A 22,850-nucleotide genomic window follows, 5' to 3' on the forward strand; every position below is an offset into this window, starting at 1 on the left:
ATGCACACGGCAGTTGTGATTTACAAAACACCGGCTGAAGGACCCCTCCAAACCCTGAGAAGCAGACGCAAGTCTGGACCATCGCCAATCGCAGCCTGACTTTCTTGGAGGCGAACAGGGCGGTGAGCCTTTCCCTGTCTGACGCATGTGGGCTTCCATTTCAACTTGGTTCTTACGGCTATTTCTCTCAGCCCGGAGCTCCTGGTGGTCCGGACGAGCCTGTGTGCGTGGGCTCTAGGCTGCTGCAAGAGTGGCTCCTGGCTGTGCAGCCTGGGCTACGCTCTGTGCACACAGATCCACCTGTCCCTCTGGGCGTTTCCACATCTGGAAGCTGTGCTCCCAGCTGGACCGTGGGCTGGAGCGTGGGCAGACCCGCGTGCAGCAGGTGTGTGCGGGACATGACCAGGGGCCAAATGAACGCTGTCGGTGCTCCAGGAGGGAACGACGGGGCGGGGGGGACACCAGCTACCGGGGGTTGAAGGTTAGCACAGGGTCCCACACTTTAAATGGCCCATGCTTTCCTTCAGCAAAATACCCCATTTCCTTCACTTTGCCAGCATAAAGCATCTTCCTTCCCCTCCAGGTTAGTGTGAATACGGTTTGAAGGGCCTCTACCACTGCTCATGTTAGGATCCCTGCCTCCTCCCAGGGTTCCTGACTCGATTCGTGCTGAAGGCAGATCAGGAGGCTCTTGGCTTGGCTTAGGGTCTGATATGTATTTAGATGCAGGTGCTTCTCAGCGGGTTGTGTGCTGAGATTACTTGTTGGCGCTGGAGAGGGATGAAGGGTCTGAGGGCAGGTTTTGGGGGGAAAGAGCCTGTTTCTGGGACACACGGGAGGGCTTTCAGAAGATGCGGCAGCTCTGGAAGGCGGGACGGGAGGGGCTTTCTGCAGCTGACCTTGTCTGGCTGTGATGCAGGCTGGGGCACACCCTGCCCCTTCCCCCACCCCCAGGGGGAACCATGGGACCGATTGACCCCAGGCCCGAGGTCGGAGAGGCCACAGTCCCGCTGCCCCTGCCCCCTGGGGGGCTCTCATCTTGCCCCAGGCTGTTGGGATCTGCATGCAGTCAGATGTGCTGAACAAAAATGCCTTTAAAAAGCAAGTTACTGTTTTCTCATTCAGAAAGAAAGATACACTCAGTGAAGAAAACCTGACAAATATCAACAAGCGTAATAAACACGAATTACTTGTAAACAGCGTGGGTGTTTCTGTGTGTTCCCTCCCAGGTCTCTCCGGCTTACACGCACACCCACACCACGTGCACCTGCTCCCAGCCACCTCCCCATGCGTGAGCGAGCACAGCGGCCGTGGTCCGCCGGGCTTGTGAAGCTTCCAAGTAATGTCTGGGTGCAGGCCGGCCGCACGGTGAGCTTTGTATGAGTGTTCATCAGCGTGCATTTCCCACTCAGGCCGGGGAGCCTCCTGCCGGGGGGAAGGAAGCCCACGAAGACCGAGAGGGGCCACACAGCCCCCCGGACGCGCCCAGGGAATGCCTCCCGCCGCGTGAGGACAGTCGTGCGGGGCTGTGTGCGCTTCTCATTACTGGGTTTAGGGTAACTGTTGTAGCGAGAATGTCATGCAGGGTCACCTCTGCCACCTCCACGGAGCTCCTGGCGCACGGCTCCTCCCCCCTCGTTAGCAGGGGCGCCCGCTGCCCGCCTGCCGTGGTTAGGGTACTGCTGGAGGACTCCATCCTCATTTGAAGGGAGGCTCTGCAACGACGCAGGGAAGAGCCCAGAGAGAGAGAAACGTCAAGGATGAAGCAAAGAGAGGGCTTGCGACTCGCCTCATCTCAGCAGGAATCCGGGGCCCGGACAGGCCGGCAGCGAGCCGAGCCGTGAGGGGCTTCCCAAATGACCGGTGGAGGCGGGGCTGGCCCCCGTGCCTGCCCTCCCACGGCTGCTCCCTCTGCTTTCCCCTTCCCTCCTTTCTCTTTCTAGCATTTCTCCTCAACATTTTCCTCTCTTGCCAGACGCAGCCCAAGCCACGGTGGGGTGGGCTCCTGGCACCCCAGGACAAGTCATGCCCCCAAAGGGGTGAGTCCGGTGACGCAGCAGGATGGGGGCAAAACCCGGCCAGGCCAGCGTCACGAGGCAGCGCCATCCTAGCGGTGACGCAGGCGGGGTCCCCACACATGCCCTGTGTCCTGTCCCGGGCTACCGCCCTCGTCCCGTGTGGACACAGCTTCGCTCATTAACGGACGATAATCTGTGATAACGCAAATGCAACACCTACCACTAGATCTTGAAATATAAATGAACACTCCTTTACTGCTCTTTACTCTTCCTCTTTAATTCTGCTGCATAACGTAGAAGCACGGCCAGACGTGCGGAATAAAACGTCTACCCGAAAGTCCGTTCTTTCCGACCGTTGCCAAGGAAAATGTTCTAATCGATAATATTGATACATAGTGGCTTTTACGGCGTTCAAGTACCTTCAGACGAATCTTCACAGCACAGTACAAAATGCCCCAATTCAAACCAAACTAGAATAAAAATAAACTCAGACAAGAACCACCGGGGGAATGAAAAGCCACAGAACAGAAGCTCAAAGGGAGCAGACCAGCGAGTCCCAGGTGAGGCGCGTATTCTGAGCATCCTCTGAGGAGCAGGTGAGGAGGACAATCAGACGTGGGGAACCCAAGGCTCCATCTGTCCGTCTGCCCAGATGACACACTAACACATTGCCCACAGCTGTCACATTCCCTGCCGGAAGCCACAACTCAGCATTTCCACCTGCACCGACCACCCTGCTCCTCTGTGAACCAACAATCACAAACACAGCACTGAGGGCCCGTGACCCAGACTCCCCGGAGGTGCCCCAACTCCTGCTTCCTGCCCGGAATGGCCCTGCGGGGCCGCGTGCTCGCGGGGAGCGCACCGTCCGCCTGGTCACGGGTCCCCAGACTGTCCCTCCCTGGGGTCTTGGCCCCTCAAGCAGATACCACTTAGAAGCAACACTTTCTTTTCTTGGTGGCCAGGATGCAGGAAGTAAAACCGTGGACCCGACCTGATCAGGACACCTGTCGGGCGTAGGTGCCAATGCTACATGGAGAGTGTCAGAATGTGGCTGACATTTGTAAGGGACTGGCGATCCTTCATGCCTGGCTTCCGTCGGGGGCAGCCCGAGACAAAGCGCACGTGCCCGTCATGTGCTCGTGAAGGCGTGTTTCTCATCTGCCCAGAAGGGGAAGGGCCGGTTTTGCTGGGGCCCTGCTCCTTGCCCTACTCACGGGGCCCACGTTCCCATCCTGCTGGGGCGGAGAGACCCACCCCAAAGCACCCCTCTGACCTGGGTCTGCTTTGTTCCCACCAGGCCTGGGAGGAGGCGGGCAGCAAACTGTCGTGTGAGCTTGCCTTCTCCAACAGCCCACCTTTGCCTCTTAGCTCTACTCCAGGAGTCCCAGAAGCTCAGAGACAAACCCCAGACTCGAACGGGAAGCTGTGGGGTGGAGGGAACCTGGCCGGGGGTGTTCTGACCTGTAGGCCATCGTGAGCAGGCCCGACTCAGCATTTCCTGGGTCTCCGCAGAGGAAGGTGTCAGCCAGGCTGACTACAGACGGGGAGGCCGACTTAGTTCATGGTTAAAAATGAGGGATGGGCATCCCCCTAAGCGGGAGTCTCCAGTTATGAGGAAATAGCTTGAAGTTGTTACTTGGATCTACCACCAAAGAAACGGGTCATGTGGGCAGATGCAGTGGGTTGCATGTGCCTGCAGGACTCTGCATCCCTCCTGATCAGTCTCAGCCATGAGCGAGCGGGGCTCCATGCTTTTCGGGAGCCTGCGGAGGGGAGCACAGTGGGGAGGGGGCAGGTGGGGAGGGGGCAGTGTGGGGCAGGGTCAGGGTGGGGCTGGGGCAGGGTGGGGAGGGGGCACAGTGGGTAGTGGGCACGGTGGGGCCGGGGCACAGTGGGGAGGGGGCATGGCGGGGAGGGGGCAGTGTGGGGTGGGGTCAGGGTGGGGCTGGGGCACAGCGGAGAGGGGGCATGGTGGGGAGGGGGCAGGGCGGGGCGGGGGCACGGTGGGGTGGGGGAACAGCGGGGAGGGGGCAGTGTGGGGCGGGGTCAGGGTGGGGCTGGGGCACGGTGGGGAGGGGGCACAGTGGGGCTGGGGCACGGTGAGGAGGGGGCAGGGTGGGGAGGAGTCAGGGTGGGGCTGGGGCACGGTGGGGAGGGGGCACAGTGGGGTGGGGTCAGGGTGGGGAGTGGGCACAGTGGGGCAGGGCACCGTGGGGAGGGGGCATGGTGCTGCAGGGCTGAATCAGATCCGCTATTTCTAGAAACTCTCCTCAGACAGATGCCCACGGAGAACAGAGGTAATGCTGGGTTTTAAGTGAGGAACAGCTCTGTTGAAATTAATATTAATTAAAATGGTCAATATTATGTCTAAAAATAGCTTTCAAGGAATGGTCCATGCGCGGTCAATAGGTTCACCATCCCACGGGGAGCAGGCTTGTCGATGGACGGCTAACTGCCTTGACTGGTGCCCTCGGCTGCGTGACTTCTCACCAAATACCTGAGGATCAGATGCATCTCTGACCGCTCACCAGGGTGCATGGAGAGCGGATGGAATAATCTTCATTTTCAGTCCGATTGCCTTATTTCTTGTGTGTGGGGGGCTCCTGGTCCCCTGGGGACATTCCTCGGGGCAGATCTTGTCTTCCTCACAGCTGCCCGTCCCTCCCGCCGGCACTTAGAGCAGGATGAGGAGAGACAGTGTCCACCCCCAAAATGAAGTTCTCAGGTAGGCTCGTCGCCCCCAGGCCCCACCAGCTAGGTGCCAACGAGGGGCAACTGGCGGAAAGACGGCTCCAGCCTGACCCCCGAGGGGCCCAGTCAGATGGACAAATGGGGGCGGACATCCCAGCGGGGGCACCTGGGCCTGGCGGCCAAGAGCTCGGACACCGTGCCCATACGCCAGGGTCCAAGCCTGCTGGGCCAGGGCCGAGCCCCCCATGCCTGTCTCCTCACGGTGCCGTGGGCTCTTCCCCGTCTTGCAGGCCTTAATGACAGCATCTTGGGTCAGGACAGGGCCTAGCACAGAACAAGCACGTGACCGTGTTGCATTTTACCCAAGGCTGAAACCCAGAAACCCCAGCCTGTATTCCGAGAAGCCGTCCCCCTGTGACTGGGCCCTGGGACGCCTGGGACACGGCCAAGCTGCGGCCCTCCAAGCTCCCACCCGTGGCCTCGCCCACCATTACACCTGATGAGTGTGCGTCCCACCAACCAGTTGGAACAAAACATCTGTTTACCCAACCAGCTAAGACGCTCCCTTCCTCCAGGCCCTGAGCATAGTGCAGCCCGGCCTCGGGGTAAAACCCTGGGCCTGCGGGTCACATGGGCCCGCCACCCATGTCCCCACGGGACTTCTCTGACTGCGTTCATCCCTCCCATGAAACAACACCCTTGCCCACCCTGCCCTCGCCCACTGCTGGAGACCGGCGGGCCTCGCGGCCGGAGCAAAGCGTCCCACGGCACCACCCTGCCCATCGAACCCAACCCCGCGAGCCCAACCTCCCCCAGTTCAAGTCCCTCCTTCCAAGTCCACATCGTGGTTTATGTGGCACCCCGTGCAAGCGCTCGTCTTCTTCAAAGCAGAGCGACAGCCCACACATCCTGACCAGGTGGGCAGCCCTTTCTGCGTCCGTTCCCGAAGTGCTTATAAACGCGAGGCCTGCAGGGCAGTTCACAGACACGGTCCAATCAGGCCTGGCCTCCGCCTGGAGTCAAGTGTGTGTTATTTCACACGGTCTGAGGCTTCGTGGTGAGATGAATTTGCACTAACCTGAGCAGTGATCCCACTTCTTCAGTAAAATCCCGGATGCCCTCTTGTTTATTGCCTGGCTTCCCGTCACAGAACGTGGTGCCAATGTGCCAGTAGGAGCTGCCTGGGCCAGGCGTGTGTGGGGGGGGGCTCGTTACTGAGTCGCTCTCTCCCAGGCTGGTTTCTCACCTGCAGTTAAATCGTCACTTCTTCCATTTCTGTGAAGTTGGTCATCCGTGTTATTTCCGCCCCGATAGCCAGCCTCCTGGCCAGCTCCGATCACCCTTCTGTTCACGTGGCTCCCAAGGACCCGCACACCAGCCTCCAAGGAGATGCCACAAACCTTGTCTGCAGCCCCTGGTCTCCCCCAGGCACAGATGGGCCTGGACTCCTGGGTGGGGAGAGCAGATACTGCCCCAAGCACATCGTGTGACGTGCGGGTCCGTTCGCCCTGAGCACCTGGTCTGCACACCTGTCCCGCCCTGAGTGGGGCCAAAGGCACCCGCTGGTGAGCCGCTCTGGAGGGAGGCTGGTGGTGTGAACTCAGGACCGGAATATAACTCATTGGTTCATGCAAGAATTAAACTCACGACCCGGAGCTCCAACCAGCTGAGCTGAGTAGGTGAGCTCGGCACCAGGAGCCAGGGAGGGCGGGAGCCAGGGCCCAGAAGAGAGACGGCAGTCATGGGACTTGGCTCCAGGCCTGCACGCGGGCCCCCCCTGGCACGGACTGCTCAGGGTCGGACCCCCAGGGTCCTGTGTGATTGTCACAGGGACAGTGGAAGCAATCTGGGAGAGAGGCACGCACGGGAGGAACTCATCCGCATGCCTGTCCCTCCAAGAGAGAGACACCAGTTTCTGTACCAAACAAATTATTTGGAGGACGACCACCCCAGAAACAACCTCACACCATCCCGTCTACATTCAGCTCTTCTTTCTAGCACAGCTGTGTCCAGCTGAGACAGAGGAATCAGAGGAAAGCACAGATGCAGATAAAGGCTTTGTTTTCTTTCCTTCGAGGGCAGAGGTGCCAGGGTGGGGGCGGCGGGGGCGGGGGGGAGGTGCTGGTTCTTCGCGGACAGAATGCTCCGCACACAGCGGCGTCTGCCCGTGCGGAGTCGGCGTTATTTATGTGATTGTGTTACTATGAAGTGTCATGATGGGAACTTCCAGTCAGACCCACGAAACCCTTGTGGCGCTCTGGACACACAGCCCGGGGGCTGCCTCCCACGCGGGTCGGAGCCTGCTGTCCTTGGACTGGCTGGCCTGAGACCGGTGGACAGGCCACGGCTCTGAACACCCCTGTGTTTACCTACTCGAGTCTAAAACAATGTCGGTGATGGGAACGCCACTAATTCAGGATGCCCTGTATCCACCCGATCCACACCAAAGCCAACTGCTCCTATCCGTAACCAATCATGCTCATAGGTAAGATTCCAGCACCAGCTCAGCTGCACACCACACGCCTGGAAGGACCACAGCGCACCCACGTGTGCCCACGTCTGATTTAGGGAGGCATTCACAGGTGCACCTCTCGAGACACGCTGCAGTGTCCGCTGGAGTCTGTTCACGCCTGCAGCCCCCGACCTGGGCACGGCCCGTTTCCATCCAGGTCAAGAGGCCCCGTGTCTTCTAGAGGCCCCGGGGCTGGGCTGCAGGCCGAGTCTGCTCTCTCCTCCCTTCGCGGAGCGAACGTGCGGCCAACATGGGTTTATTTCCTACCTGGTGGGAGTTCAAGCCTCCCAAGTAGAAGACACATAAATGTAGAGAAGTTGGGGTATTTTTAGTCTCTCTTGAAAGGAATATTCCTAAATTCTGCTTTCTGGGCAGGACACAGGGCTGCTAATTTTGGAAGGCACCACACACGTTAGTGGCCTCTGGCCCTGAGTGGCGCACAGTCTCACAAGCTCTCAACAGATGCGGGAAAGGCGGCCTGTAGCGGAAAGCGTACGGGACCAGGTGTCCGCAGGCAGGCGCCGGCCCCAGGGAGTCTCCATGACCTGCCTGGAAGAGGGCAGGTCGGGCCTCAGAAGGGCTCTGCGTCCTCCACTGTCCACCCCTTGCCTCTCTGAACAGCAGGAGAAGCCCTGCTCCGTGCTGAGGGCGGCACTTACAGAGATGAGGCCCCCTCCTGGAACAAAGACCCCTGACCGCGCGGGAGCAGCCTCCGCTTGCTGACCCAGACCCCAGAGTCAGTGGGACCCCAGTGTCCGGGGCCACACACCGGTCCCAGCACAGGGAGGGAGCACGCGGAGAACACGGCTGATGGAGGTCGACGAACCTGCTGCGTGTGGGCCCCGGGTGCAAAGTGGCCAGACCAGCATTAGGGTCGGGATATTTTCGAGAGCCCGTCACATTGATAGGTGACTGTTTTCTCAGAGGAAACGCTCTCCTCCCCAGACCCTGACCCTAAGTCAGCCAGCTGGGCTTATGCGGAGGCGTTGGCGGACGGGCCAACAGCAGGGTTGGCGGGGGCCTGGAATAAATGCAGTCTGACATGGGGGCGGGGCCGGGGATGGGAGTCGGCCTTTGACCTTGGCTGATCAGGACGAGGACTGCGTTGAAGGGCCGACCCGCGTGTGTGTGCATGTGCGTGCATGGGCAGAGGGTAGGGTCACCACATGCGTGCATGCCAACGGTGCCCGGCTCCGGAGCCCGCCCGCCCCTGCGGTGTCCTGCACACCTTCCAGGGTGGATGGTTCTAGTTGGGTGCAGACGTTTCTGCGGGGGGCTTGGTGAGCTCTGTCCCCGCAGTCTGGCTTGCAGGCACGAGGTACAGAGCGGGGGGCGACAGGCTTGCTGGGGTGGCAGGGGGTCGTGGGGCAGCCGGGGGGTCACACTCTGGAGCCGACAGCCGAGCCTGCCGCCGTGGCACCTCTTTCTGTCCCTGACGGCACAGCCCGCGCCCGCGCTGCAAACGCGCGTCTGCAAGCCTGTCCTCAAAAGCACCAGGGCCCTGGTGTCGACGGAGGAGTCCACACCGCATCTCTGCCAGGACGGACGGCACGATCTTGGCCAGCTCCCTGATCCCTTCACGTTTCCGCTTCCCTGTTTATAACCGGGCCCCTGAAAAGCTCTCTTACGATGTTCTTGTGTGCGCTAAATAAAGTCGTAGCTTGGTGCGGCACCAGCAAGTGTTGAATAAACATCTGAAAAGTGGTGGGAATAGTGGCAGGAACAAGAGGTCTGTTGTGCTGAGTTGAACGGATGTTGAGAGATGATGCCCCACGCGCTGCCTCGTTCACAGCTCTGCATTCACAGAGGCACCAAGTGACCCTCCCGACCAGCCGGGGCGCCCGCTCGGGGTGTCCGCGAGCCGCCCCCGCCGTCACCCGTGGCTCACTCACGGTCCCTGGGCTCCCCGGCCCACCCCGGCCCCTTGCACACGCCTGGCAGCTGGTGGAGGACGGTGCAGGGGCGCTGCCCCGCCGCAGGCTTCCCCGGGACCAGAGCAACGCTTGCGCACCTGGGTGTTGGGCAACGGCCAACGAGCGCCCTCTTCATGCTGTAGCCACAGCACACGTGTGGGGCGGGGGTGCCAGGCGCGGGGCGGGGGGCAGACCGCAGGGGCACATGGAGATGGCCCTGGGCTGAGGGACGGCCTGGACACAGCCGCCCGAGGGGCCCGTTCTGGAACACAGGGGCGCAGGGGCGAGGGCCAGCCTGGCAAGGGGAAGCTTCAGAGACCCCAGGCCCCCGTGGGAGCCTAAGATGCCCGCCGCGGGGTGGCCACCTCGTTTGTCCCGGGGCAGGGGGTGGGTGGGGAGAGACCTCTAGTACCACTGACCTGTGTCAGGCCCGGCTCCTGTCCCTGGGCTGTGAGGCCAGGACCCGGGGCTGGTGAGGTGACAAGACGCAGGCCCCCGGCCCGGCAGGCGGGAGTGGGCACCATGCGGGGGGCGCTGCCGGTCCCGCCCTTGTTCAACGTGCCCTTCTCGGCACTGCTTTCCTCCTCGGCCAGGGGTGGGCTGTTCCTCGGCACTGGAGCCGAGCGGGACCCCCGGGCACGCACTCAGACTGGGCAGCTGCAGGGGGGACCCCAAGAGGGGAAGCCAGCAGACAACAGCCAGGGTCTGGAGGGAGAGACGATCGGAAACAGGGCTCCTCTCCTGGCAGTCTTCCCTGGACATGGATCCCCTGCCCCCCCAGCTCCTGGGGTGATGGCACCCCACCAGCTTCCTCTCGGGAAAACCTCTTTACTCACGCTCCCGAGGCTGGACTTGTCACAAAGGGACAGGGGAGGAGGGTCAGGGTTCACACCCAGGCCTGGGGTAGGAGCTCTGCCTCCTCCCGGCCCTGGGGTTACCCCCACTGCCAACCCTCCAGGGGCTCAGCCAGTGCAGATGGCAGCTCCCCATGAGCTGGAGGGTCCCTGATTTAGGGGAGGCTGGGGGGCCAGTCACAGAGTTCCCCAGGCACCCAGCAGCCTGGATCTGGAGCCCAGCACCAGGAGACTGGCACCTGGACCCACTCCTCTCTCTCATGCCTCAGTCTCAAAATCAAAGGCTCCCTCAGAAGACAGCTCCTGTGACCTTTCCAGCACTTGGACTAGACCCCACGCCTCCAGCTCCTGGGGGCATCGCACAGTGAGACCAACTCGCCAGTATCCGGTCTGCTTGGGGGCGCTCGCCGCAGGCCCCCACGTAACTGCTCACAGAGAAGATGCCTGTTGCAGAGTCTCCACCTCGGAGGGCCCCTCAGTGGATGGCGGCCGGCTGTGCATGGCTTGGTGTCCTCCCACACATGCACGCACACACAGGTACACACCCATATGCACACGCAGACACACAGGTACACAGCCAGGGAGGCTGGACCAGGGCCATTTCTGTATTTCAGGCCCCTCCTGTTCCTCCAGACCGCAAGGGCATTGGCGGCAGGACGCAGTCTGGGACGAAAGACTGAACCCAAAACACAGATGCTAACAGGATAAATTGGGAACCAAGGCTCAAGGAGGTCAGCTGCCCCCACTGACCACAGGTGCGGCCTGGTTTAATGGACTGAAGCTCAGTAACCCTGGCTGTCCCGGCAGACGGCGAGTAGACGAGATGGCGCCATCCTGCCTCACAGTGGACGGCAAGGGCCATGCACAACGCTCCACCGTCAGGCCCCATATGCAACACTTGATGTGGTGGGCCCTCCTCTGCCCGCCCCGCGCCCTCACTCGATGCTGGTCACAATGACCTAACCGCCACCTTCCGTCATCCCACGGCCACTGGGAGGATCTTTCCAGAGCACACATCTGACCATATCACTTCTACCTTCCACCTTCTAATATTTTTAGGAGCTTAAGCAAAAGGTCCAAATTCCTGGGCAGACTCGGATGGCCCCTCCTGGATGGGTCTGTCCTCCTGTTCCCTGGCTCTACCTCTAGCCCAAGGAGGCTCTTGACCCTCTGCCTCTGCTGTCCCGTGTCCACCTGCAAGCTCAGGTCCCCCTCCCTCAAAGGCCTGCCCTGACCACCCCTCCTCCAGGCCCCCAAAGGCCGCCTGGAGACAAGAATTCCCTCTTCTTCGGGGCAGGTCAGTCTCTTTTCCCTTCAGGCCTTCACTTGGTTAGATGAGGCCCACCACAGCGTAGGAGGCAATTTACTTCATCCTAGGTTCACTGATTTCAGTGTTAATCTCATCTAAAAAATACCTTCGTGGCAACATCTCAACTGGCGCTTACCAAGTGTCTGGGTATTAGCCACATCTGTACATAGACTTCACCATCATGCTGGCCTTTCAGCCTCGCCCACCGTCCTTGCTGAGGGACACAAGCATTGCTCTCAGGACAATGCTTCAGCATTGGTGAGCTTTGGAGTCAGGCTGCAGCATCAGCTCTTTTTGGGGGTGTCCAGTCTGCTGGCCTGCTCTACAGTCTTCAGACTTGCTTCCCCCATAATTGCAGGAGCCAATGCCTTACGGTGAATCCCCCCCCCCCCCTGTTGGTCCTGTTTCTCTGGAGAACCTGGGCTCCTATGGCTGGTTTTCCCAGGACAGGTGACTGTGCCCACGGAAAGTGGCATCAGGCTTTACCGAAACACAAATGGGAAAATTAATCACACTTTTGGATTAAAAGACTTTCAGGTGTGAAAAGCCAGTTCATTATACAGTAACTTTTTAAAAAAAAGATTTTATTTATTTATTTGACCCAGAGAGAGAGAGCGAGAGAGCAAATACAAGCAGGGGGAGGGGCAGAGGGAGAAGTAGGCTACCCACTGAGCAGGGAGCCTGATGCGGGACTCGATCCCAGGACCCCAAGATCATGACCGGAGCCGAAGGCAGACGCTTAACCGACTGAACCACCCAGGTGCCCCTAAAATACATTTCTAGTGAGAATCCTAGAAAATGAGTGTGTGTGAGTGTGTGACTTGAAAATTTGGTTCTGAAGATCATCTAGATTCAGGTCCTGGAAGAATAAACATTTAGGATTGGCCAAAAAATTGGGGGAAAGCAGAATGAGCAATCTGCTCTGCGGATACTAAAATATGTGACGAAGCACGGAGGTGCCATCACAGGGATGTGAGAATTTGCACATGGATCCGTGGGATAGAATAGAGTCCGGATCAGATCTGAGCACACAAAGGGGCTTAGTGACAAAGGTGGCATTTCACACCAATGAGTAAAGAGGGAACTACCTGGTAAATACAGCCGGGAAAATGAAAATAAAGTGAGCCCCAGCACAGTCCACATAAGACAAACAGGTCAAAATCTAAATGTAAAAAATAGTGAGTTATGAAATGATTAGAAGAAAATATAAAATACTTGCTTATTTTGGGACTAGATTATCACAACACCTGAGCTGTTTTTAAAAATCCAGGAGTCTTAAAATGTTAATATATCTTACATACGAGTGACTCCCACACATCAGTGGGGAAAAAATAAGAGAAAAATGAGCGCAGACTCTGATCAGGTAAATCACAAGAGAAGACACGTGAACAGAAGCGAGTACATAAAAAGATGTGTAACTTTGTAATAATTAAAAAATAAAAAATGAAACAGTACTTTGCCTGTCACATTGGCAAAAGTAAAGAAGCTTGATAATCTCTTTTTTCATACACTGCTATTACGTGTATAGATCGGTACTTTGAGAGGGTGACTTGGCAATAAAAATGCACATTCTGAGCAAAATCATATCTCAAAACCTTCATGATCTAATTTGCAAAGATTATGGTGTAAATGCACATACCTGTACAGGGAAAGGGCAGCAAGCCTGCAACTGGGAACAGAAATCAGCCAACGAGCCAAGGGAGGCTAAAGTTTTCGTGCCAGGACAGGGAGAGCTGTCCAAGGTCCTGATCGGAGGGGACACCCGTATGCTCTTGCTTCTTGTCAACTGTTTTAAGCTGATCATAGGATAGCTGACCGCTAATTTCCTTTCGAAACCCAAACAAAATCCAACAAGAAATAACATTGCAATCCCACAGATGTGTGTGACTTTTACGCTTGGAATTGGTGTGGGGAGCCCAGACTCCTGGGGTTGGGGTGAGCTGGGGCGAGGTCAGTGGGGGGGACCCTCAGCACTGGGGCTTCTCCGAGTGTGGCTGGGCTGGGCGCTATGCCATCTTCTCTTTCTGTTGGTGCTTTTCTAGAGTCTTTGAGGGAAAAGTGCACTTGCTTGCTTGACCCGGGGCAGGGAGATACTGACCCTGAGTGAGCGGTGTGGACGTGGGTCCTGAGGGACGGGGAGGAAGTGTGTTGGGGGGACAGGGCCCAGCCACAGCACCAAGTGCATGAGGTCAGGGTTTGCATAGCCAGAGGTGAGCTTGCCATGTGCTGTTCTACAAGGCACGTTTGGCCTTGCCCGCCGAAGCTGGCCTCCATGGGGACCCAGGGTCCCCGCTGCTCAGGGCCCTACTCTCCGAACACCGACCCCAGCTCACATGGACAAAATGAAGGCAGCCCCTTGGGCTTTGTTTATTTTCCTAGAATCGTCCGTTTATCCAAGAGCTTCCCTTGGCCTTTATGTTAACTTGGTAACAAAGAGTTTTAGCTATAACCTTGTTATGAACTTCAACAATTCTTGCTTTTGCCATGCAGAAAACAGAATTATTATTCCAGGTGTTTTCTATTGCCAGACCATCTTTCTCAGGGACCTGCTCTTTTAAAAGAGGCCTGGCATCTGAGGGTCCCTCCACCTGTCACCTTCAAAGCTGGGCATCTCTGGCCTTGAGGGTCCTACCTCCCTGTCCCTGCCCCCATAATGGAGTGGCTCTTGGAGATGGCTCGCTCCTCACCTGTCTTCTGGAGGGCCTCAGCATGGCACCGAGACCCCCCATGCCCCCCAGCTGAGGAAGGGGCTCAGAGGTACCCTACATGGGACCAGATCCAGGGTGTGGCCCCCCATGAGCCCTTGGCTATCCCCTTGGCCTTCACCCACACAGTGATCAGTGATGTCCCCCTCCCTCTGGGCTGTATGTAGTGGAGATGGATGAGGGGCTAGGGGCCAGGATACTGCTGCCTCTGGACCAGGAGCACCCACCTTCCCCAAGGACCCAGCCCCACCCTCGCCACCAACTCAGGCAAGACCTTGGGGATCGCAGGTGCCCACTGACTGGTGTTTCAATGGGTAGATAAATATGCTCTCCTGGTAGCCACGCTGCACTGAGACCTCTCTGCCCCACATTGGGGGTGTTGTGGTCCCCATGGCCCCTGTGGCAGGGTGCTCCCCACCAGGACAGATGGTGTGACTTCCCACCAAGGAGAGCCACAGGGTCCCAGGGACCAGAGGAACGAGTGCTTTTCAGAGACGGCACGTGCTTGACACTTCCTAGGCATGGGCTTTCCGTTTTAAAGCAGGGCTGGTGATTAACATGAGAAATCAATGAACACTTCTCAGTTCTAAGCTCAGAGCTCCACTGGGGCGGATCAATTTCTCCGTCGTGCTCACACGGCCATGGATGCACTTTTAAAACCCATCTCTTTCCGAAAGCTGAGGCTAGGGACCTCGGTTTAGGATTAATCAACAGTGATGAGATAAATAAGGTTTATATAGATCTCTTAGGGTTTTCCCCCCAAGTCAGTGGACCCCCTCTGTGGCGTGCTGGTTGGGGTGCAGTGCTGTGACCGGCTCTCTGGGGGGACCTGGGGACAGTGCCCAGCTGCGAGTCTTTGGGATTCGGAAATAGCAAACACACTGTTTTCACTGAAAGTGAATGTCACAGGTGAGTAACACTGCCAGGTTTTCTAGAAAGTTCAGCTGGTGCTTTATGTGAGATTATAGATGCTGATGTCATGTCAAAGATGGTAGTGGTGCGTGTTATTTGGGGGGCTCAGCGGGCAGACGCCTGTTTCTGGAGGTGGGATTTCACTCTTGAGATCATTCAGATGTATGAGAATCACAGAGTCACAGACATTTGGGGCAGGATGGGATCTGAGGGGCTGCCCAGCCACGGCTGGACTGCACACCACATTCTCGATGGATCGGGCGACGGATCCCAGTCACCTTCAGAGACAGAAGGACGGCTTCTGTGGGGTCTTCAGGCATCCTTAGCGCAGCCCCGAGCCCCGCAGAGACACCATCACTGGGGGGTCTGGGTCCTGGCGTCTGAGCCCTCGCGGGGACCAGCGCTCCTCTCCTTCCCCCACCTCCGGTGACGTGGAGCCTGAACCTTCCAGTGGCCCTGCTTCTGAGAAAGCAGTGGCCCCGTGGGCACCTGTTGTTTGTTCCAGAGCATTAGGAGCACCTGCCGCGTGCCGGGGCCAGAGAGACGAATGAGGTGCCATGCCTTCCCGTTTATGCCCAGCACCGAGCCGTGGAGGCCAGTGTTCTGGGGACAGCTCGGTCGTCCAGGCCCCCCGAGGACCGCAGGCCTAGTGGGGGCCGGATGTTGGAGGTGGACACATTGTGTCGTCACTCCGGGCTGCTCCAGCTTTAGCGATTTACTTAATCTCTCTCGGCCTCGGTTTCCCTCTGTAAAATGGGGTCGACAACACCCATTTTACAGAATTGCTTGGAAGATAACCGCACTGTTGGTGGAGGCTCTGGCCTCTTCCCTTTGGTGGGGGTGGGAGCAGAGCCCCCCATTGGAGCCTCAGGGCCCTCCTGACGTGTGGGACGCAGGCAGGGCAACAGGGCCCACAAGCCTGTGGCTCCATCGGGGCAGGGGACAGTCTGGTGGTGTCTAGGCCGTTCGTAACCACATGAGCTCCCCTCCTCCTCTGTCCATCCCCCAGCTGCTCCTGCACGCGGTCCAGGCCGCCCTGCCCAGCACCGGCCTCCTGGGCGGTGCCGTGGACAAATTACAGCCATGGGGGAAGTGGGGTCTCTCGTCCCGAGAAGCCCGCTGGGCCTCATCCTGTTCTGAGGCATCACTGCTTTCGTGACGGATGAAGCCAGGCTCCCCTTCTCTCTGCGTGAAAGGCAGCAATCTCACGCCAGGGTCTCCGCTCTGTGCACGTCGGGTCTCATGTCTTCCTGGCTTATAGGAACACACGGTAAAAGCATAGAAGGGAAAAACCGATGCCCGATGCATTTTATCTTCTTTATCGTGTTATTAACTCTGAAGGAGCCCGAGGAGCCTGAAGACACTCAGCCTGAAAATGAAGGGACTCTGTGGCGGCATCTGGATCCACCTCACCAGCAGAGGGTCATATTACCTTTCTTTCTCTGTGACCTTTCCCCGCAGAAACCTCTCCGAGATACCGTCACGAACACTCACCCCCTGCACCATCCTACAGAGACATGAGGGCCCGCGTGTCCATCTGGACGGAGCCGTGGGGCCCGAGGCCTGTGTCCGGGCTCACACGGCTGGCTCAGCGCCCAGGCCAGAGTGGCGAGACCGCACCTCCAGGGCCAGGCTGGCCTGTCTACCCTCCCCGGGCGGACAGCGACTGCTCCGGACTCTGCCTCTGCCGGAGCTCCGGTCGCTGCCCCTGGGCCCCACCCCAGGCACCCGTGGACGAGCTCCTCCCGCCAGTCACGGAGGGTGACCTCACGTATATGCAGGGAATCTGGCACCACGTGATTTTCAAGATACTGGGAACAACAAAGCAACGTCTCCCTTATAGGATCTGGATTTCCACTGCGGAGCTTTCAGAGGGAAAGCTGCTGGGGTCCCTCCACGGGAGCTCCTGGGCCGGGGGAGGGTGTGAGATGGGAGGAGGCCGTGGTCTCCCCGGCCCTGGCCCGTGGACGTCAGCACCCAGCTCGTCCATCCATGGGACCCCCGTGCCCCTCACACCGAGGAGGGAGGAGCCGATGCACACAGGCCTCCTCCAGGTCAGTGCCCGGGGCCGTGGGGCCGACCTTCCTGTCCCTCGACCTTCCCGGTCTCCCAAGACAGATGAGCCAGAGCGGGACTTTACACGTGCCCCCAGCGCCCGACGCAGAGCTTTCAGGGGCTGTATGCAGGCATGTGAGGGCCCCCTGGGCCACAGAAAAAGAGGAAAAGAGAAAACGAGAAAAAAAGATTCCCTGGATCCCAGGAAGAGCGCTGTTGATGGAGTGCCAGGGGCCCGGTAGTGGTGACCGGCATTTCTCCCATCTTACTGCCGGCCTCCGTGTGCTTGGAAGAGGCCCCAGCTCGCCTGCCCTGGGCCTGTGGCCTCTCCTTCCCCACAGGCTCCCTACCCAGGCCGCCCGGCCAGTCCGCCTCTGCTCAGGTCCACCCCAGCCACTGCCCGGAGGCAGGCTGTCCATGCTGCACAGCGTGCTGGGCTCTGCTCAGGGGCCCCCGGGCCTGCGTCTGTGTCTCCACCACTTGGAAACCAGTGGGTAAACCAGTGTGGCCATCTCATGGTGGAGTAGTGATCGGACAAAACCGAATCCACATCACACTCTGGAACAGAGGGTCCTCGTCCGGGGGTGAGAGGGAGTCGCGGACCCCAGACGACGCAGAGGTGAGGTCTGAAATTGCATACAGAATTTTGTTTGTGCATTTTCCTACAAGAAACCATGGCTTTTGTCTACGAAAGGGGTCTATGGCCTCTCTTCTCCCAAATTAAGACTCAGAACGACTCAATTAGTAACTCAGTGTCTGATGCCCAAAGCCCTGGGGCTTTAGTGCTGGTGGTGACACTATTCTTAGGAGGCACAAGTTACTGGAGACTGACCACAGTTTTTCCGTAGGTGGGAGCAGCTGCCCCTGTCCTGCTGGTCCCGGCTCTCCTCCAGGGCCTCCCGCCAAGGCCAAGTGCTGGCCCCCCAGTCTTGACCTGCCCCCTCCTTCTGATCAGCACGCACACTGTCAGACGGCCGGGGGCCAGGCTCCCTGCCCTTGCAGCTGCCTGATCCCTTAGGAATTGGCGAGGCTCCCAGAGGGGAGGATCTGGGGATCCGCTGGGGAGAGAGGCTCAGGCTCAGACAGGCCCGTCCTGCCCCAGGGTGGTGACCAGCTCGAGGGGCTAGAACTATCAGCCACCTCCCGGTCACAAGGGTGAGAGGCCCGGAGGCCCCTGGAGCTGTTGCCGAGGTATCAGTGAGACCTGACACCGGGGCGAGGCTTCTGGGCGCCTCACCTGCCCGGCGCAAAGGGCCAAGGGCCTACGGCTCTCAGTGGGGTCACTGATGATGCTCATAAAGCCAAGAGGCAGGGCTGGAGGTGGAGGCTGGCCTCTCTGTGACGGTCTCCTGCCCCTTTGCCCTCTGGAAAACTCCAGCTTTGCGTGGAGAAGGGTCCCCGGAAGCACCGTGGCTTGGAAGGGAGCACAGAGCTGCACACTGGAGGGGCTACCGTGTGTCGTCGGCTCGGGACGGGGCTGAGGGCAGACCGCGGGAGGGGCGGACCTGGATGAGGCCACAGCACCATGAGCCCCACCTGGCCTGGCTGCAGGAACATGCCCAACACAGTGACGGGGCAGATAAACGCATACCTTCCAGGCCCGGGAATAAGGCTTTCACGCAAACCCGAGGGGCTGGCGTGAATTTTTCATCAGTTTTCCATCTAAGTGACGTAAATATCCCCGTCAGATTTAGGACGGAGCGCTGGTCACTAGATCATCCTCCCCCTGCAAGTGCTACGGCTCTCTCTTCCCCACGGAATTTGCTCTCAGCGTGCGCGCCGGGCAAGCTACTCCCTCTTCATGAACAGCTCATGCACTTTACCAGCATAGCAGCATCGCTCGTGGAACTTCAGCCGGGCACGTGTGTGCCCGTTACACATGGCGCTACTCCTCCACCAGGGAACTGGGCTCCTCCCCGGCGGCTCTGAGTCAGGAGCTTTCTCCGCCTGCCCACCTGCCGCGGACTTCTGTGCCTGCTCGCCATGCTCCAACCTCTGTGATCCTCAGGTTCCCGGGGGAGGAAATGGAGCCGAGCGTGCCGTTTCCCTGGCGTGTGCTGCGTCCATGTCTGGGGTGGCAGGCATCTCTGCTCCTCTTCTTGCTCTGACCACAGACTGCCCTGCTTTCCATTCTAGTCTGGGCTTCGACCCATAGTCAGGTGCGGCAGGTTGGGTTTCTGACTTCCCAACTCACTTTTGGGAGTGGGATACCTAGCCATCCCCTCCAGAGATGCTCCCCCAGCCCTGGTTAGCGTCACAGATGAGGGTCCTTGTAAGTCGGAGCAGAGACTTTTCAGGAGACTAATGCACGGAGCTGCTTCACGAGAGGCATCGAGGGCCTGTTTCCCTTCCTCACCTCCTCCAGTGCGATGTCTCACCCCGCACGTGTCACCTCTAGCTGGAGAACGCCGGCCTCCTCTCTGCCCCTCCTCATAAAACCCATTCCTCATCTTAATGATGCAGAGGAGAGAGGTATTTACACCCTATAATTAGAACTTCATGTTCACTTTATTAATTACCTCCTTCCGCCTCGCCGATATGAAAGGAATCTGGGCTATAAAGTATGACAGACTCTTCTTGACCTGATGTTCCTGCACGTGAGAAGTCGGACCAGTGGGCTGCTGGGGGGCTGAGAGGTGGGAGGGGTCGCCCGCTCCCCACGCTCCAGCTGACGCCTCTGGGCACGTCAGCTCATCTGCAGGGACGCGTCTTCCCACCGTGCGTGTCCTTGTCTCCAGTCTGTCTCCTGAGAATGCAGCCACGGAGTAGACAACCAGCCACGCCATCCACGCGGCCGCCACACAGCCTGCGACCTCCAGTCCTTCGGGTTCTTGCAGTCAGCCCAGGGTCCCAGCCGACTGTCCTGCCCCACGTCTCACAGGGTGGCTTCCGTGGCCCGCATGCCGGCTCTCCCTCTGGAATGCCACACTGGAGGAACCGGGCCAGGTCTGCCGAGCTGGGGCCTCCACGGCGGACAGTGCGGGGCTCCTCCGACCGGGGCTCCTGCCCTGCACATCCAGCCCCGCCGCACCCCTGCAGGTCCTACGCTTGTCTCTGAGCACAAGCTCCCTCCCTGCCCACCACCACGTGCTGGGTAGGGTGCAGTTCTCGCCCCAGAGGCTTCCCGCCAGGGCTCCCCAGACCGCGCTTGGCCCGCCGTCCTTCTCCACCACGTAACCAGCCCTCGGCTCTGTCTCTTCCTCCCTTTGGGCCTGTGATGGCTTGGCGCATGGCGTGGACAACCTCGCATGCAGTGCCGTGTGGTTGGGGCAGAAGGTCCTGTGACCGCATGGGACGCAAACCGCGGGAGAGGGGCGGTCAGGGTCTTGTTCAGAGACTCCGCAGACTCAGCAGGGTGGGCTCCTGGGGGCCGGGGAGCTCGCAGACACACGCACACCCGGCAGCACACTCATGTCTTCTCCTCCCTGGGCGGGAGCGCAGCTGCATCAGCCTTGTGCAGGGCTGGAGGGAGAGGGGAGGCCAGCCGCAGGGAGGGGGCCTGGGGGCCTGGATGCCGACTGTGCCTGTGGCCTCAGGGGTCTTCGGGTTGTTCCGTGACTGCCTGCCCCTCACTGCCGCCCCTGCAGGTCCTGCTCTGGGAAATTATGGGAGAGTGCAGGTCTATGGGGGCGGCAGGGGAAGTGACCTTGAGATCCCAGGGGCAGGGCCCAGGGGCTGCAGACCTGCCGGAGCAAAGACCGGGTGAGCCTGCTGTGTGCTCACGGTGCAGGGCGAGGCTGGAGTTGAGACCACACTCCGACACGGGGACGCGGCCATGTCAGGAACCACTTGCAGGTCAGAGGGCTCCACCAAGGCCACTCTCCGGGCCGGGACCTGGGCTGCCTGCTGGCTTGGGGTCTAGTCTCTCCCTCAGGCTCTCGAGATCACCTGGATGCCCATTTCTGGCCTTGATTCCCTCTCCTGAGCACAGAGTCTGTGAGAATATCCTGAATGTGACTCCGTGGTCCTTCCAGAGCCGACCCCAGCCCAGTGGCCCCTCTCAGCACGTGGGATGGCCATCGTTCACCCAGGTGGTCGAGCCAAACACCGAGGGCTTCTGGTTGCCCTGTCCCCACCGCACAACGGCAAGTCCTGTCCCCTGGCCAACCTCCAAACTCACATGCGCATGTCCCTCATCCCCCGTCTGTGGCTGGCTCGGGTCCGGCAGAACACAGCCTCAGGGCCCCAGCAATGGCCTCCCGTCCCCGGCTGGCTCATGCTTCCCGCGTCCCCCCTGCAGTGACCGTGTGACTGTTGGTAATCAGCATCCCGACCTTGACTCCAACATCTCTGTCGGCTTCCCGTCCTGGGCTGCGCAGCATCCAACGTCCTTCGGTGCCCAGCAAGCCTGGTGCCTGCCTTCCCCTGGTCGTCAGCTTGGCCATGTCCGGCCCCAGCTCTCTTTTCCAGGTGCGCTCCCTCCCAGCTCGCTCGGTCAGCTCAGAGCCTCCTGAGGGGCATCTGTGGCAGCTTCATCACGCGCCACCCAAACCTTTCCCTTGGCTTACTTGTGGCCTGAGCTCCGGGGCGAGCCAGGTCCCACGAGGAGCGGCCCCCGGCCCCCGCCCAGGTGTGCACACTCAGAGGGCAGGCCGGTCATGCAGGAACCCCCTGCACACTTCTGTGGAAACAGAGTTTGGCTTTTCAGCTCTTCCATCTCATTCATGTAAACTTCAATCAACACTTTGTTAAAGAGAGAGGGTTTAAAAAGCAAATTTCAACTCTGGAGTGTCCAGCTCACAGCCTGCCCCTCTCGGGGGCGTCTCTGGGCATCTGATCTGATCATGGGATCTGGGTATAATGCTCACTGCAAACCAGAGCTGAACCAAGGGCAGGGCGATGGGGCTCCGCCCCCCTCCTGGGCAGGCTCCCCGAGTCTCCTGTTTGGGACAACAGCGCAAACCAGGATGAACGCCCTGCTTCCTCGTCTCCAGGAAGAACTGTTGTGATTTGTGCCCCAGGGCTCTTTACATCGCGAGGATGTGTCGTGAGAGCCATTCGTTATTCCGTCCGAGGGAGAGGTTATGCTCCGCACAGACTGTCTTTAAAGTCAGGCCACACGTGAAAACAGCGAGATCCCTATTTCTGCCCCACTGGGCTGAGATGTCTGTGGGTGGCAGAGCGGAGGAAAAAACAAATGTTTTTTAGGCTGCTTGAAAACAAACATTATCTCGGAAGAAGGAAAGAACAACCGTCTTCAAGCTATCAAGCTATGCCAACCATGATTTAGTCTCAGGGAGCATTTGACGGGCTGATACAAATCATGTCTGAGGAAATCCCTGGGAGGCAGCTCGAGGACAAGTGGGGTCCGGCGTCATCTGGAATAGAAAGGAGACCACCGGCCTAGAGGGGGAGAAAAGCACGCGGGGAGCACTCGGTCCTCGGGCTTCATGTGGTCCCTCCAGAACTGTGTGGCCTTATCAGAACTTGCATGGTTTTCTTGTAGCTAAAAATCATACCAATTTACTCTCTTACGGCTTTGGAGGCAAGAAGTGCGACACAGCTTCACTGGGCCGCAGTCCCGGTGCTGGCAGGGGCAGGCGTGCTCCCTCGCAGCCCCCGGGGCTCGCGCCCCCACCTCGGAGCCGCAGTGTGGTTTCCCCAGACGCTTCCGGCCCCGGGGCTCTTCTGTGTGGCGAAGGGCGCTAACCCCGAGGTCTGTCCTCTCAGTGAATGCAAGTGCTGTTTACTCTAGCTCGGTGCTGTACGGCAGGTGTCTAGAACTCACTGCGCCCACTGATCAGAACTCCCCACGTCATCCCCCGCGGCCCCTGCCGCCCCATCCCCTCCTGGCACCTATGAGCTGGATGACTTTAGATACCTCTCATGTCAGTGTAGGACGCAGCATCCGTCCTGGTGAGTGGCTCACTTCACTCGG

Source organism: Mirounga leonina, unplaced genomic scaffold (genome assembly GCF_011800145.1).
Source record: "Mirounga leonina isolate KUSES-001 unplaced genomic scaffold, KU_Mleo_1.0 Mir_321, whole genome shotgun sequence".
Classification (NCBI taxonomy): Eukaryota; Metazoa; Chordata; class Mammalia; order Carnivora; family Phocidae; genus Mirounga; species Mirounga leonina.